This window comes from Pyxicephalus adspersus, chromosome 4 (genome assembly GCF_032062135.1).
Source record: "Pyxicephalus adspersus chromosome 4, UCB_Pads_2.0, whole genome shotgun sequence".
Taxonomy (NCBI): domain Eukaryota; kingdom Metazoa; phylum Chordata; class Amphibia; order Anura; family Pyxicephalidae; genus Pyxicephalus; species Pyxicephalus adspersus.
In genome coordinates this window covers 104,990,774-105,006,114 of record NC_092861.1, presented here as the reverse complement: position 1 = coordinate 105,006,114, position 15,341 = coordinate 104,990,774, and positions in this window count along the sequence as shown.

Sequence of the window (15,341 nt, the reverse complement as noted above, 5' to 3'; positions counted from 1 at the left end):
CTGAGCCTCAAGCAATAGGAATTGCATATAATATAGTAGAATTTGGGGTTACATTTTTTGTTCATACAATATGGCTTAGTGGACTGGTGTTCTGCCTGATGGTGTTTTACCAGGGTTCTGTTGTTTTGTCATTTTACCTACCTGTTTATCATCCTGGGGCATTTTATGGGAAAAACCTTGGAGGTATTTTCTTTTTTACTTGTACATTCATTAAATCATTATATCTTAATGAGTGCAATTTGTTACCATAACTCTGATAATCTCCAAACTACTCCAGCAGGAAGTATTTTGTTGTATATTACTTACTATTAGTTGCTGGCTCACTTACTCCCGCCTCACAGGCACAAAAGCTACATCACAGGTAGGGGATTGGTTTGGAAGATGGCCACCACCATTTTTTTTTAAAAGAGTGTTTAATGTGGTTTCTTTCTGTTGTAAAGGTAAAAGCCCTCCAAGAAAGCATACCAAGGAAGACAGAGCATGCTTCTTTCCAGCTCAGTCTACTGTGCCTCTAATAAAGGGTGTGTAACAAAGGGTGCTAAGGCTTCCATGAGCAATGTGCAATTTGTGCCTCTCAGGTCAGCTAGCACTGGCACCAATGAACGTTTTGGCTATTTGTAAAGGTGACATCCTTCGCACTGGCCAGCAATGTAACAGGAATTTATCCCACTGACCATCACATTGGTGTATGGTAATCTGTGTAGTTGTGGTGGTGGTTCCTTAGGACCCAAAAGTTGTTTCAGGGGTTTTCCCCATCCTAAAAGGTTGGGAAAGGCAAAGTTATGCCATCAAGCAAAGGGATATCAACTGCCCATTCTAAGTCAGTCAGTAGATCATTCTGCCATTCAAACTTATCAGTGCATCCTGATTTAAAAAAGCATGAAAAGATAAGGAACAACACAACCAAGGATGGTATCATCCTATATAGGAAAGACAAAAAGGGCATTTAGCAAAAGAATTTATGAATATGTCTACACAATTAACACTGGCAAAATCATAACACCCATTAGCCATCAACTTTAATAGCAAATGAATTAGTTTTTATGGCACCTGAACAAGTACCTCCAAATGTCAGAGGAGGAGATATAGATCGCTTTTTTTTTTTTGCAAAAGCAAACCAAATGGCTCTACTTACTCAATGCATCTACCCCTTCTGGTCTCAACAACATGGTCTCATACAAGTCCTTTCTGTAAACATTAAGAATGATTAGGCTCTCAGATTGCCTTATACTTACATTTTCATTTTCTAAGATTTCCACACTATCACACTGTAATATTTGACTAACACCCATCGATAACTAGTAACCTTCACATATACTTCTCCATATCAGGAATAACCTTTCTATAAGTTATAACACACGTTCATGCTTGTTTATGTTATGTATATGGATTTTGGAATCCAATATTTCTGATATATCTACATTGGGTTATGTATACCTTTTTATATGCTTATATTGTACCAACAACAGATATACCCCTTTCAGATGTTACAATATCTTTGTCCTTGTTTTTGATATGTATATAGATTTTGGTATCCAAAACCTCTGGTATATCCACATTGTATTTTGTATATTCTTTTACATGTTCATATTGTACAAGTATGGTTTTCCCATTTACCACATATATGGTTTATCCCAGTTGAATTATAATCCTTACATTACCACCTTTCCTCCATCTATTTGCTATGTATATCAGTTCTAGCTTTCTCTCTTTCCTCCCCTCTCTCTCCCCACTTACCGATCTATGGGGGACAGGAGGCATCCCCGGAGGAGGTGACCAATCTGCCCCTCCCTCGGTCTGCCACTCCAGCGGTGACAACGCAGGGTCTCCTTCAAGTCTTACCCCCCTCCCCCGTTTGGCCATCATTTTCTTTTGATGCCCGGGACCAAAAGCGAAGGATATTTCTTTTTCTTCACTCTGGTGGGATTGGTAACCTCAAGGAGGTCTGGAAGGGGCATTTCGGAAGAGATGAGACCACTCCTACTATAAACGTCCAGCGTCTTTATTACCATCACTTTAAAATAAATTGTTGCACCTCAAGATTGTTTATGAATATGTAAATAGATATGACATGAATGTACATATATATGTGTTCAGGGATAAATGTATATAATACTCTGGAGGAGATAATATTCCAATAGATAGACTGGATCTAAGCAACATAAAACAATACAGGAATGTAATGCTAAGAATGGGATGTTTCATTAAAACCTGTTGTATCTGTGTACTGGCCTCTGGCCCGCCTAGGGGGTCTCTAATTCAAAGACTTCACAGGCATAACAAGAGGTAATAAATACCAATAGAAGGTTTGCCAACAAACAACCACAAACAAAGAGATGAAAAGAACAGATCACTAGTAGGTCCTTCAAGGGGCAATTAATCCATCAAGCCTGAGTCAGCAGAAGATGGATGCATAATCAAACCGATGGGTTGGGTTGATAACCCAGCTGGACCTCTGGTTGACCCTTACATTTAGATTCCAGCAAGAAATTGTTATGTCAAATTTAGTTGGGAGGTTCATCAAATGACAGTAACCAATCCCAATCTATTGGGGTGGGTGCCAACTGATGGTCATCGTACCAAACACACCCCTAACCAATCAAGGAGTCCCAATTTTACCTAATGGGACTTAACTAAATAAAAGGGGAGCTGGAATATAACAAAGAAGGAAAGGGAATGATGGGAGCTCTTAGGGGATCAGGCTCATGGGGTACCCATCAACATCTTTACAGGTAGCTATTACACATTTCTGAATTGCATTCTATGTTATTTGATGTATTGTGTATTAAGTAGTTACTAGATGATTACAGGGGTTACTACTAATAACTATGTCCATGTGATATATATGGAACATTGATTGAAGTTCCTAAGTGTTTAAATATCTGACAATATTGCTGTGCACTTTGTCTTACCTTGTTTTCTTAATTAAACTGTTTGAATGACTAGCTATTATTTGTGCATGAACCTTCTTTAAATGAATATCTATATGCATTGATAGGAATATAATTTCCATATTTGTGCAGATAATTAGATAGAAATATACCTAAATAACAAAATGTCCCATGGCTGGGTCTCAAATCATCCCAGTAATTTTTCTAGTTCAACCCCTTTAGGGTGGCTGGCAGCACACGCTGCCACATGTACAGCCAGTTTTGATCTTATCACAGTGTAGGGTGGCAGCAACTATACTTTCCATCCTTGAATTTACCCATGCACTTGGGTATTCCTATGCGCGACACAAGCGCAGATGCAGTCCTATCATATAAGGTATACGCTTGCACAACGCATGCGCAGTCTGATATGATCTTTTCACATAGAGAAGGGTGGAAGTACCCTTGCACTTCCATCCCTAGATGCTCCAATGCCCTTCTACGTATCCACGCACAGCCGCGGTAAGGCTAATTGCTATTAAAAACTCAGATATCAGAAAGCCCAGTCCCCTGGTGGTTTGCTGCTGATAGGATTTTGTTCACTTTCTATACCACACTATGAACAGGTAAGCCCTCTATCATACTACTAGTGACCTATATTACAACTAAAACCACAAAAAGTATCTATTGAGAATTCCAATGGTCATCTCTAATACATACTCTTTCCTTTTTAATTGCACCACTGTTTTTAGATATATCCTCTGAAGCTTACCCTATCCTGACATAGGTGCCATTTTGTGATCAGTAGGTGCATAGAATACTACCGTTAATCACTACCAACATTTAATTATTTGGTTTGGCATCAGTATTTATTTATCAGTACTCCTCACATTTTTACCTTGTCTCTAGTTACCATCTCTTCAGGACTGGTTGTCCCACACTATCCATAAAGGGTATCCCTTCAACAAACGAATATAGCAAGTAAGAATACTTTACTCCATTTATAACATACCCACAAACTCCCAATCCCTCATACACATCCAATGAACCCAAACAACTTTTATTTTTAACTTTTGATTCTCTAGTTACTACATTACTCTATAATTCATTAGATTTTTCAATAAGTAGCATACTTCTTTAACCACTCTGGATACACCCTTATTTTGTCTCTCAATGGTCTGTTGAGAGGTAAGTAGACTTCTTTTCCACTATGACCTCATATTACCATTGTAACCTTATTATCTCTTCATATTTCAATTTGTATGGCCTATTATAGTCGTATGCTTGCCTATTTCAAGGACGTCTGTAACACCCAATAGGACTTTATCGCCACTAAATTGTAAGTGTTTTTCCACACTCATTACCTTCACTCATCTTAAACTATTTTTTCTAAATATTAGCTCAAATACATTATGCATAATACCCATTATTTTTCCTATAGATTTTCATCTTTATCTTTATTTACAACCCTATGATCTAGCGCCATATCTACTTTGGTATCTTCCACGACATTACACCTTTCTCTCACATTATGACTTTTGACTTACTCCCTTTATTTTCAGTAAGTCCATTTTATACCTTTTTGATATGTTAAATAATTCTATAACTTATATATGCTGATCTACTGACTGGGAAAATCAATCAGAAAGTATTAAAAGTATACATGAATAAGAATGGCTAGATTTTTTGTTTATAAATGCTTTATATTGTTTGAATAATAATCCACTTATCTATACATATAAAGGTTTCTGAATATGTACGATAACAAGTCATCCATCTTGATGTATTACTATATCAATATATAACTTTTCTATGCATTAGGATATGATTATATTCTATTGGTACTAAGCAAATCTCTTTATAACATGCTTTTCTCATTAGTTTTTATCTACTCAAGTATCCTGATCCCTTGAGGAAGCCATTGATTTGGCGAAATGCGTCGGGAATTTCGGAGACACTGAAATTTCCTAAGTACAACTCTTTGATGCACTCTGATTTATTATATTTTTGAAAAACACTTGTTCACATGTATGTTTTATTATTGATCTGGTATTCTCTATATTTATCTAGTTCATATGTATTGTAATATGCAACTATGAAGTAATACACTTTTAATACAACGTTATCCTACTAATGTCCCGTTTTCAAAAAACATTGACACAAACACTTTAATAACATACAAATATTAAGCCAGCAAAAGCCAAAAAACCTCCCTATTGTCCATTACATATTTCAGGCTTGGCAAAATAGAACCTTTTATACAACGATATAGTGAGCAACGGATCTCTCTTCCATGTGTTCTTTGATTTAAAAATGGTGAACTTCCTGCTTGGACAGCAAAGTGGATACACATAGTACCCATGTTTCTGCTTCTGGGATAGTGGAGCAAAGCAGGATCACTGGAAAAAGTGACATGGCCTCCAAGGGGAAACCATGAAAAAAGGAGCAGTGAACATCAATAATGAGCCAATGGTTGACAAAGAAAAAAATCATTCTTTCTCCACTCCACATAAAGTTGGGGTTAATGAAGCAATGTGTTAGAGCTCTGAACAGGGACAGTGTTTGCTTCAAATACATTTGTAGATTCTTCCCTGGATTGAGTACTTAAAAATAAAATAAGGGATCTTTTATCAGTTTCCGAATCTGGGGTCTGTCAATGATTCAAATTGCACAAGGTACATGACTGATACTGAAGCTTCTGCCTTCTGTCATGGTTGTCCAGAACTTCTTGGGTAACCATAAAGCACAAAATTATGAAGAACTGGTACAAAACTTGCTCTTAAAGTTTAAAAATTTGAGTGCTACTATGAGCATAAAAGGTACACTATCTCCAAAGCCATTTGCAAAAATTTCCAGAAAAAAACTTTGGCGATTTCAGTGAGGAACAAGGGGAGAGGTTCCTTCAAGATATAAAGGTGATGGAAGAAAGGTATCAGAGCAGATCGGATAGACACATAATGGCAGACTACTGCTGGAACCTTCAACGTGATTTGTCCTAATCATCAGCATAAAAGGAAAGCATACAAACAGACTTCTTAGTTCTGTAAATATACCTATATCCCTATTAGAGATGAGGGAATCAAAGCTGACGAAGTGGAATTTGATCTGAATTTCAGGAAAAATTCGATTCGCAATGAATCCGAATTTCCTCGCGATTTGTGGTAATGAATCGCAATTTTTCTTAAAATGGCAGCTACACGTGTGAGGACATGGGGCAAGGAACCCTGGGAAGGTTGGATGACCCATAATGCTATGCATGCAGCCAATCAGCAGCCAGCAAGCCCTGTGATGTCACAGCCCTCTAAATAGCCTCAGCCATGTTGGATAAAGACATTTTAGTGTTCTGATGTGTGCAGGCACTAGGGAGAGTGATAGCAAAAACCTCATTGTGAGAAAAAAAAACTCAAAAAATGATTTATAAGTGCAGGGAAAGACGTCAGAAGGCACTAGAAACAGTGCTAGAAAAGCAATTTACAAGTGCAGGGAAAGATTATTTGGGGATCCAAATAGCCATTATACAGCTCTGTCATTCCAGCAATTTGTTCTTGTTATTGGGGTGCAAGTGCTATGTTGAAAAGCCTTTAGTGGCTTATATCTGTGGAAAAAGAAAAATATATACGCATTTCACTTCTGCAGTTATATGTGGTGAAAGTGTTTAGTGACATATTTGAGTACAAAAAGAAAAATATATACGCAGTTCACTGTTGCAGTTATTTGTGGTAAAGCTCCACTATACAGTGAGGATGAGCTAGTAGAGGACAGTCAGCAGCTACTGCCCAGCCAAGATCTGGAGGAGACATCCGCCGCTTCCTCCGCTAGGCGGGCAAGTAGTGAGGAGGAGAGTGGCGTGGGAGGTGGTGTTGCGAGTGGTGAGGCTCCTGACCCAGAGACTGTTGAGGAGGACAGTGGCTTGCCCGTGAGGCAGCGGCTGAGCCAGCAAGGTGGTAGCATGGCCGGGAGTCAACAGGGTGGCAACAGTGGGAGGTCGGGAGCCAAACGTGCCCGGGGTAGACCACCTGCTTCGCAGCAGCCTACCTGCCTGGGAAGTAGTGGTGCAGGGGTTTACGGAGGCAGCGGCGGTAGCAGTCAGTCAGTGCGGAGTGTTGGGGGGAAAATCCCCTACTCGGCGATGTGCCAGTTTTTTGTTAAGCCGCCGGAGGAGGTTAACATGGCCATATGTAGAATATGTGGGCAGAAGGTGAAGCATGGCCAGGGTGCAAATGTTGGCAACACGGCCCTGCGTCAACATATGCAGCGTCACCATAAAGTGGCCTGGGAGAACCGTGGCTACAATGTGGTGGTCCAGCCTCCCGCAGCAACCGCTGCATCACCCAGTGGCACGCACCGGGTTTCAGGCAGTCAAGGCTCCACCACCTCAGCCGAAGGGAGCTGTATGTCATTTCCATCTTTTGCTGGTCCATATGCTCTTGCTCCTCCTACTCCTCATCAGTCATTCCGTCAGCAATCGATCACCGAAGCGATTGCCAAAAGACAACAGTATGCATGCACTCATCCAACGGCGCAGAAGCTGAATGTGCTCCTGTCCAAGTTGCTGGTGCTGCAGTCCCTCCCTATCCAAGTGGTGGACTCTGCACCTTTAAGAGAACTGATGGCTTGTGCCGAGCCGAGGTGGAGAGTCCCAAGCCGTCATTTCTTTGTGAAAAAGGCAGTACCAGCCCTGAACAAATATGTAGAATAGAAGGTGGGCCAGTCCTTGAGGCTGTCGGTGTCTGCCAAAGTGCACAGCAGCGCCGGCCTGTGGAGCTATAACTATGGTCAGGGACAATACATGTCCTTTACGGCCCACTGGGTGAATGTGGTCTCTGAACAGCCACACCAGCAACTTGGCCAGGTGACAACGCTTCCGCCTCCACGTTCTCACGCCGGTGGTCCTGTGACAACGTCCGCCTCTGCCTCCTCATCCTCCACTGTGTCCTCAGCCTCCACTGCAGGGACAACTCACAGTGCCCCTCCAGGATACCACATGTGCAGGGCACGGCGGTGTCACGCTGTTCTGCACCTGGTTTGCCTGGGTGAACGGAGTCACACAGGGGAGGAACTGACACTCGGTCATTGTGCCACTCTGTGGCCTCCACCTGATGCTGCTGCTGCCGCCACCTCCACAGTCTGTCATTGTGCCACTCTGTAGCCTCCTGATGCTGCTGCCACCTCCTAAGCCCATCAAACGCTTAGGTCCTGTGCAGGAGGACGGAGCAGTCATATGTATTCTGCAGAGGTCTTAAAGTCATCCCAGTAAAACCAGGTACGCACTGGTCTGTGTGAAGATCGGTCTTCTAATCTCACAAGTTCTTCCATATATTGAATGTCATTCACCCTGGTTACCCAATGCTGAACAGTTGGCGGAGTAGTTTGCCTCTACAATGGGGGAATACAGGTTTTGGCTGCATTTAACAAAAAGGCGCAGAAGGAATTTTTTGTACCTGTTACTCGACATTGCTGACACATCCGTCATATACTCATTGTTTAGCTCAGTGTTTTTCAACCGCTGTTCCGCGGCACACTAGTGTGCCGCGAGATGTTGCCTGGTGTGCCGTACGGTGCAGACACTGATTAGGCCTCAGGCCGGGTCCCGCACGTGCTCCCATGAGACTCCCCCGGTCCCCTCTGCGACACTTTCCACTTCCACATCCTACAGGACAGCGGCAGGCCGCTACGTAGTGCGGGCGGGAGTTCCGGCGGACGGCTCAATGGAGTGCTGCACCTGAGAGCTGCACTGAGACACAGGCGGCAAACAAAGCTATTTTGACATTGCTCCCATTTTCCACTACATATCTGTGTGAGATTAGCTTTTCAAGCATGATTGCTATAAAAACCAAATACAGAGAGAGACTGAGAGCTGTTGACGAAGAGCTACGTGTGTGTCTTTCTTCGATTCCAGCCAGAATATGAGCTTTGTGTTCAGCCAAACAGGCCCAGGTTGCGCACTGAATAAAGTATTTTATAATTTTTCACTATTCTGTTTACTTAATATTTCATAATAAAAGTAATTATTATAAAGTAATTATAAAATACTTTCTTTGTGTTTATTTGATTCCTATTCAAGAGAATTACTTTATATATAGTCAATATAAGCACAGAGTTAAATTTTTTAACATTTTCTAATGGTGGTGTGCCTCGTGATTTTTTTCATGAAACAAGTGTGCCTTTGCCCAAAAAAGGTTGAAAAACACTGGTTTAGCTTACATGCTGTGTGTGTATGTACATATAGGGATTTTTAAAAAGCACTATATGTTTTTAGATGGGGCTCTGAGAATAGACAAGAAAATATGTTAAACGGAGCCTAGCAATTGTGTTTCTGCCTAGACAAAAAATAAGCATTAAAATTGTTATATGCCATATTTATATTAACCTGGGAAAAATAAACCAAATAACTAAATTTTAAAACATGATTATTCCCTTAGGTAATCATTAAAACATTTTAGTTCATTTTTTATCTTTTCAGGTGGTAGCATTTTCAAGTAGTTTTTCAGACAATGCTGTGTCCAGGGTTGGTTTTGCCACCAAACTGTCTGTTTTCAGAAGCATTAAAAATAAATACCAAAACTACCCCAGCCCAGAGTTGTATGTCATAAAAGAATCACTGTTATGTCATCTTAGACTATGTATATCTATGTTAATCTATCTATATTTAACTAATATATGTATTTATTTTATATTATTATCTGTATTTTGCTTCTGTTGTTATAATATATATATAATATTTTTAACTGAAATTTTTCAGGTGTTTGTGAGTGTATTATGTTGCTATGCAAGTTATGATTTTTTAAATGTATTTTTGTGCTTTACACCATTAAAATATTGTGTTATTTTTCCTAGATAATACACTAGTTTGCAACACTGCATGTTCTTGTATAAATGCTACCAGATTTTCTTATTAAGTGGTCCAAGTCTGTTTTCTGCTGCACTTGGGTATGCTGTTTCCTTGGTAACAGATATATTTCAGCTTCAAAGCACTGAAGTAGATAAGCACATTAGCAATTAAGGGAAGCATAAAAAGATAAAAAAAAGAAAAGCTAGGCTGGCATAGCATATATTCTAGTCTTGGTTTAAACGATCATAACTTGATAGTGAATAAGCAGAATAATAATGTTGTTTTTTACTTAAAATATTTTAAAATGATTGAATGTTACTTTCTTAGTTTAATATTATTGAAATCTGAAACTGGTAATGGGGTAACACTGCAAAAAATTTTTTAATTAAAAAAGGGTGTTACACATAAAAAAATACAATTTTTACTTTAAATAAAAGGGTTGTCTACCCTTTCATGTAAAGTAAAACTTGTGAGTTTAGGTCAGTTTTAACTTAATGGCTCTCGCTGAAAGTTGGCTTTCCTCCTCAGGCTTTGCCTCTCCTGCTGCCCTGTCCTATGGAGTCCTGCATTTCACATATACCCCTAGCCCTGGCAACATAGTAGTTGGTGGTATGGGTCTCATTCTCTCCCCCAACTGTACATACAGAGTTCTCACAATTTCTGGGCAACTTTGCCTCCTGGCTCCCACATATGCTTTCCCATGCCTGCCCACCCTCTAGACCCACACACATCGTCTTACACCGTACACACTTTAGACCTGGTATTTTTTCAAACTCTGCAACCTCACCCACCTTGACAACTCACCATTTCTCCTTTCTGACCACAACCTCATTACCTTCAACCTATCTAATTCTTGCCCCATCCCAGACCTGATCAATGACAGAGAGATATCTGTATCCTTGACCACAACCTATTCTCAAACTGCCTTAGGTTCCTATCCCCCGCTCTCTCTAAAATACCATCTCTAGAGAACCGCTGCCACTCAGTTCAACCACACTCTTTCTTTAGATATGGATAAAGTTATCCTGGCCACCTTCCTCTACTTCTTCCTGCTAATCCCCATCCTAGGCACAACATTCACACCAAACATCTACAAAAAAACTACTTGTGCAGCTGATTTCATGGACTACAAAGCCAGGCTAAAACACCTTAAAGAGGAAGTAAACTCAAAAGTGCCCAAAACAAAAAAAATCCACTTACCTGCAGAGCAGTCGATCGGTCCGGAGGTGTCGTCCATCGGGCCCCAGTATCCATCTCAGAGCCGGCACATCTGGCGCCACCATCTTCACCTCTTCTTGCCGATCTCACTTCACGAAAAGGCTCCTTCTGTGCATGCCCGAGATGCTCAGAGAAGGAGCAAGAGCCTCCCGGGATGCGTGACATAGGTATCTGGGGGGGGGGTTTGCTCTCCCATTCATTCTCAAATGCCTAGGCGATCTATCCTGACCTGCTCCCTCTACAACTATATTCTCTGCCCAAGACATAGTCACCTAATTCAGAGATACGATTGTCACACATGATGTCTCTGCTCACCGTGGTAATCCAACCATATGTACCCCTTATACCTGTAAATCATCACTAACCTCCCTCAGCCCTGTTACTATGGACTCTCTCCTCTCTTCTCTCATCATCTTTATCTACTACTTGTCCGCTTTACCCAATTCCCTCTGATCTGATCTGTTCCCACTCCTCCACCCTGGCCCCCATACTAACCAAACTGTTCAACCTCTCCCTTTCTACTAGTAACTACCCCTCTGCTTTTAAACATTCCATTATTCTCCTTATCCAAATAAAACACTCACTCGGACTTCTGGTTCTGGTGCCTCTTGTCCAGGCAGCATGTGAGAGAGGCTCCCGCTCACCTCCGGGATCCCTGCATGTTAAATCAGCACTTCTCAGCTTACTCACCCGTGGTGGCTCTTCAGTTGTCCGGTGCCTGCATGGACTGGTTTCTGGAGCGCTCCTCCGCAGATTGCCAGACTCCCATGAAGAAAAAAGACAGGCAGCGGGCCATGTCTTCCAAGATGGCTGCCACTCTATCCCCTTCAAAGGCTGTAAGTCCTGCTAACCACCTAGAGCCCCTTTGCAGGCGGCTAAAGATGCGGTTATACAAAAGGGCATCCAATTCTTATGAAAAGACTTGCGCAAGCAATCTCAGCGTATTGATGCAACTGAGCAGCGAATCACCCTGGTAGATGATGATGTCTCCTCCACTGTGACCACTATTTCTGTACTGGAAGCTAAAGCTCAAGCTCTACAGGATAAAATTGAAGACCTAGAGAAAAGGTCCCGCTGGAACAACCTGCGCATTGTGGGACTTCCGGAATGTGTCAAAGCATCGCAACTCCCTGAGGTATGTGCTACCATCATACCCCACATATTGGGTTTACAGGTCGATTGCAAGGTGGGACGAGCCCACTGTTTAGGCCCAGTACGCAAAGATACAATTGCTCCCAGACCAATCTTGGTGGCCTACTCATATTATACCAACAGATCCCGCATCCTTCAGGCATTCCGCACCCAACGCCACTTACATTTTGAAGGAGCCTTATTACTCATTTTTGCAGATTACTCAGCGGAGATCTCCCATAAAAGACGAGGCTTCCAGCAAGTATGCTCGATTCTGTACTGCCACAAATTGCCTTTTTCCCTAGCATATCCAGCAGTTCTTCATTTCACGCATACCCAGGGGCGTAAATACACCTTTACTTCAAATTCCATGACGCCCCCTGTTCTGAATTAGCCTCTAAGGCTAGATAAATTAGAGGACCTTTTGATATGTTTTCAAGTGCCTTTTGTTTTTGAAATATTATTCATGTTTCCCATTATGCGTGGTGTGAGCCTACCACCAGTAGTCTTGCTATATGTTTTTTAAATATGCAAGTGCGTTTGTTTTCTCTACTATACTCCACGAGGAAAAAAGAAAAGTCATCCTTTAAGTTTGTAGTTTTTTTCTTTGCTGTTTATCCTCTGGCTTCCCCATGTTCAGTTATTTTTTGTTATATTTGGAACACTCACATCACAATTGGCCGCTTTTTGGATAGTCTGCCTAAGCTCATTGGGTTACATCCTCTGGACTGACACGCTCAGGATATCTTCTGTATATGGACTGGGTACGTTCTGTCTTGTATTTTTATTGTGTCCTCTGATTACAGGGTGCACTGCCTTTACCTAATGATACAATATTCTCTTAAAATTACCATGTATTTGTTGATGATGGTGTTTGAGAAAGTTATTCTCTGTGTGCTATATTGCTTTATGCCTGTACTGTGCAGTTAATATCCTGGAAGGGGTTACGTTCTCCTAATAAGCCTATGTCTGTCCTCCGTCATTTAAAACGGCTGAGGGCAGACATTGTGTTATTACAAGAGACTCATTCGGGCAGCAATGATTTCCACAGAATTAAGAAATTATGGGTTTGAGAGGTTTATGGAAAGGACAATTGGTAGTCATAGGGGATTCTATGATCAGGAGGACAGATAGAATTGTTTGTCGCCCAAATCCCTTCAACCGAATGGTTTGCGGTCTCCCTGGTGCCAGGGTTCGGCATGTGGTGGACCGATTGGACAAACTACTGGGAGGGGCTGGACAGGACCCAGCTATCTTGGTCCATGTTGGAACCAATGACAATATTGATGGAAGATGGAGGATCCTTAAAAAATCAGTTTAGGGAACTAGGTTTCAAGCTGAAGAAAAGGACCTCCAAGGCTATATTCACAGGAATAATTCCTGTGCCATGCGCAACACAGGAAAAGCAGAGGGAGCTTGGGCAGCTAAACGCATGGCTTAAGTCCTAGTGTAGAAGGGAAGGGTTTGGGTTCATAGAGCACTGGGCTGACTTTTCATTGGGGTACAACCTATATGCCAGAGATGATTTGCACCTAAATAAAAGGAGGTCTGCTGTGCTAGGGGAAAGATTTAGGGGAATGGTGGAGAGATATTTAAACTAGGATAGAGGGGGTGGGACAATCAAATAAGGTGGCAGAAAGGTTAGTCAGGGGTCAGACACTAGTGGAGGGTGGATTGGGGATAGTTGGGGAGAGGATTATGGATAATTGTAAGGAGCTTCCCATGTTACAAACAAACATTGGTTTGTGCAGTACTAGTTGTACTGAAAAACAAAATGATTTGGCAAACAAGAATGGTAAAAGCAGCATTGGTTTAAAGAGCCTGTTCACCAATGCTAGAAGTCTAGCAAACAAGATAGGGGAGTTGGAAGCCTTAATGAGTGAGGAGAATTATGACTTAGTTGGTATTGCTGATACCTTGCTTTGTTCTTCGCATGACTGGGCTGTCAATATTCCTGGGTATACTCTCTTTCGTAAAGACAGCGTCAGACGAAAGGGTGGTGGTTTCTGTCTGTATGTGAGAAGTGATCTAAAAGTGAATGTGAAAGAAGAAATTGCAGATGGAACAAGCAATGAGGTTGAGGCATTATGGGTGGAGTTAAATGTGGGGTTTAATAACACACAATTAATGATTGTAGTCCGCTATAGGCCCCCCAGTGCTAAGGAAGAAATAGAAAATCAACTACTAGCACAGATAGAAAAAGCAGCAAAAAGTGGAAGCGTTTTAATCATGTGAGATTTCAACTACCCCGACATTGACTGGAGTAATGGCACTACAGAAACAAGAAAAGGGCATTCCAAAAATATAAAAATGAAGGACTACCTTCATCGTTTGAAACCTAAAAAAGAATATAACAAAATATGTAAAAAGGAGATAAAATGTGCAAAACTTCAAAATGAAAGACTGATTGCAAAGTGTAAGGCAAACCCCCAAAAATGTTTCAAATATAATAATAGCAAAAAGTTCAGATCTGAGCATGTGGGATGTCACTAGGTTGGTAACTGGGGATAAAAACAGGCGGGTTTACTAATCACTTTTTTGAAGGAAAATGGCAGAGCTCAGGTCCAAATTCATAATAGCAATGTCACTGCTCTAAATGAGTCACAATGGCTCATGATTGATATGATTGAAAAACAGCTGGGAAAAATTAAGGTTGACAAAGCACCAGGACCTGATGGATTACATCCACGTGTCCTCAAAGAGCTGAGCTCAGTTATTTCAAAGCCATTATTTCTAATTTTTAGAGACTCTTTAGTCACTGGCAAGGTAGCGATGGATTGGCATAAGGCCAATGAGGTTCCTATCTTCAAAAAGGGAGCAAAGTCATTACCAGGTAACTTCAGACCTGTTAGTTTAACGTCCATAGTTGAAAAGGTCCTAGAGAGTTTAATAAAGAGCCACATAGAGAAGTTTCTGCTAGAAAATAATATTTTAGTGATAGTCACCATGTCTTCAAGAAAGACAGAACTTGTCAAACAAATTTACTCTCTTTTTATGAGGAAGTAAGTAAACAGGTAGACATTGGAATAGCAGTTGATATAGTGTACTTGGACATTGCTAAAGCATTTGACATTATACCCCACAGATGGTTAATTTGCAAGTTAGGGTTTAGAAAAGTCAATCTGTAAATGGATAGAGAACTGGCTTAAAGATGGCATCCAGAGAGTTGTAATTAATGATTCATACGCTGAATGGTCTAAGGTTATTAGTGGTGTACCCGAGGGTTCAGTGTTGAGACATTTACTGTTTAACAACTTCATAAATGATATAGCGTTTGGGACTAAAAGTAC